Genomic DNA, 3,100 nt, shown 5'->3' with positions numbered 1-3,100 from the left:
AGAAGTTTGGGGGGGAGGTGGTGGGGGGGGGGGGGGGTAAAGATGGAGGCACACCCCCAGCTTTTCAGCATGCTTCTTCCATGCTCGGATGCAAAGGACCTCAACGTCCAGCCCGCAAACTCTCATCCCCGCACCACAAGCTGCAGCTGCCTTTGATCTCCGACCACACTGAACAAGGCAAAGCAACATCCTGCCTTTGCCCTTTATTGATGCAGCATCCGCCCCCCTCCCTGGCTTCTCTTCCCTCCGCAGAAAAACGCCAACTGAGGAGACAGTCACCGCGCCAGAGTTTAATTTCAGACTCCAATGCATATCTGGAGCCAATTTGCAATGCGCTTACTCCAAAAATCGCCCTCCCCCATGATGCTTGACAGGTCCAGACCACAGTCCTGCTCTCAGCTCTGAAGGAAAAATGTTTTAATTTGTCACAAACCAATTATAGCGTCTCATCTCTCCCTGAATTACTCATCTTGGCTACACTATAGGACAAAGGGCCCCTCTGAGAGGAGATTAGGCATGGATATTAACAAGAGAAAAAGTGTCCACTGTCTCACCTTGCTAGGGCTGCTGTTTCCAAAGAGACAGGAAAAGGAAACTCTGCCTGACTGACAGCCGGAGGGAGGGCTCCCAATCCAATGGCAAATCCTTCGTCTCGCTTGGAAGAATAGTCACGACAAACTTTGTATTCAAATAATATTCATGCATGGCAGATAACAGAGTCACGGCTAGAAGGAGCTGCAACGTGAATATAAATAACCTCCGCTAGCTCGCTGCCTGCCACGTATGCCCCTGCCACTGCGCTGGAGCCCAGCCCGGAGGCAGCGGGGGTCTGCAAGGGGGAAAGAGGGGGGAGCTTCGCACATGCCGTGTGCCATGCCGGAGGAGAGGGGATGCTAAAGGAGGTGCTCGCCTCAGGAGTGGCAACTTGTCCTTAGCCCCCAGGCGGCCCCCTTAACTTGCCCCTTTGCCTATGCCCTGTGCTGGGCCGCAGTCTGTCCACAACCCTCCCCCAGGAAAACTCCACCTCCATATTGAAAGGATTGGGCATTTTTTTGCTCCTGCTAAAGAGACCCCCAGAGCTTCTGCAGCAGCCGCCTGGATACAGATAGTCTCTCCGGGGCTCACGAGGATACAACTGAAGAATGACAGCTGTGATTTGGAGTGAGCCAGCCTCCCCGTCCTGGTGCCCTGCTTCCCCCATCAACAAACGTTTGCACTTTCCCATCACTAAACACGCACATTTCTCTTCCAAAAGCTCGTGGCCAGTTGGTGCCTGCCATAGCTCAGCCCAGTGGGTTTGTCCCTGCCCTTGCAGATGGTTTTGCACGTGCATGTGTGTATAATCAGACACTACAGATGAAGCCCCATGGAGGGCATGGGGGATCCCAGTGACAGTGCTGCTCACATGCCAGGGACATGAAGCTCTCTCCAGGGACATGAGGCTCTCTCCTACACATGACAGGCCCCAGCCACCAAAATAAGAGGAAATGACCCCAGTGCTACAAGCCCTGGCTCCTTGGTCGAACAGGAGGGTTAAGTGGGGAGCTGAGTGTGTTCCTCCCTCTCGAACCAGCACAGGGTGCTGGACAGCACCCAGCCACTGCCCTGCCTTCCTGTGGCTCTGAGTCCTGATCTGCATCTTCACTGGGAGAGCAGGGGATGATGAAAGTCAATTTTCCTTTGTGCTTACGGCGAATAATTCGGAGCCTTCCCCTTGTTTACTCAGAACCATTAATGACCCGTCAGACATTACCTCCGAGATTGTAATTAAAGAAACCTGCAGAGGAGAGAGACCGACTGTAGCAAAGCGAGGGCTCCAACTCTGAGCCGTGTTGGGATGGTGTGGGAGGCGAGCCCTGCTCCTCTCCGCCTGAATTCCTGCCGTGTATCACTAACCAAATACAGGGAGCCGGGGACACGGCTACCGGGCACCACAAAACACCACTGCACGTGTTCTGCTCCGAGCACCGGCTGGGGGGAAGAAGTGGCACAAGCGCGTTGGACCCATCCAGAGGCTCCAGAGAAAGTGCATTCGACCTGCTGCTCACCAGACCCAGAATACGAGGAGCATCAGTGCTGGGGAAGTTTGCTAGCAGCTTCTTGGCTACCAATGCACTATATCATGTATAGATTGTGATTTTTTTATGCTTTTCTTTGTAAGGTTTATACTTGCCGATCATTTGTTATTGTTTTCGTTTAAAAAAAAAAATCAAAAAGATACATTTGGATTTTTTGGTTGTTCTTTGCTGAGGAACATTTGATGCAGGTATCCCACACTAGGCGCTGCTGGGGTTTTTTTATATTAATGAACCCAGAAAGGCTGTGCATGGAAAATTGCATAGCTCTCACCAGCACTGCCACACTTCCCCGCCACAGCTACTGAAGAGAGCAGCGTGCAACACACACACAGACACACTAGGGCTGTGCTGGTCCACTTCGACTTCTGTTTCGGCAGAACAGCGTTTCGTTTTGAGTTTTGTTTCGTTTCGAAAGCGCTGTTCCGTTTTGTTTCGTCGAAACTGTTGCGCTGTTTGGACACTTCGCCCATAGGCTATAATGGGGAAGCACAAAACTGCCCACAACTTTGCCATTGCTTGCCTGATGCAGATGAAACGTGCAAGAATGGCAGCCCCTTCTGAGGGCATGAAGCCTGCCAAGTTTCAAAGAATTGGTGCAGAGGTTTCTGGGAAACTGCACCTCAAGGTGTTGACAAGCAAAACTGCAACTTGCCGGCGGCAGCAGCCTCCTGTGATCCGGCAGGCAGATCCAGGGGCTCGCACCCCTGGGAGGGCTGCAGGGCTGTGCCGCACCCCTCCTGCGGGTGCAGCCCCGGCAGCAGCAGCCTCCTGTCATCCGGCAGGCAAATCAGGGGCCCGCACCCCCAGGAAGAGTCCAGCAGAGCCTCGCAGCCCTCCTGGGGGTACGAGCAGGCCCCCAATCTGTGTGCCAGACGAGCCTCCTGTCATCCGGCAGGCAAATCAGGGGCCCGCACCCCCAGGAAGAGTCCAGCAGAGCCTCGCAGCCCTCCTGGGGGTACGAGCAGGCCCCCAATCTGTGTGCCAGACGACAGGAGGCTGCTGCTGCCGGGCGGGGACCGCGC

This window comes from Alligator sinensis, unplaced genomic scaffold (assembly GCF_000455745.1).
Source record: "Alligator sinensis unplaced genomic scaffold, ASM45574v1 scaffold1517_1, whole genome shotgun sequence".
Lineage (NCBI taxonomy): Eukaryota > Metazoa > Chordata > Crocodylia > Alligatoridae > Alligator > Alligator sinensis.
The sequence above is the reverse complement of the archived record's forward strand: the minus strand, read 5'-3'. Positions refer to the sequence as shown.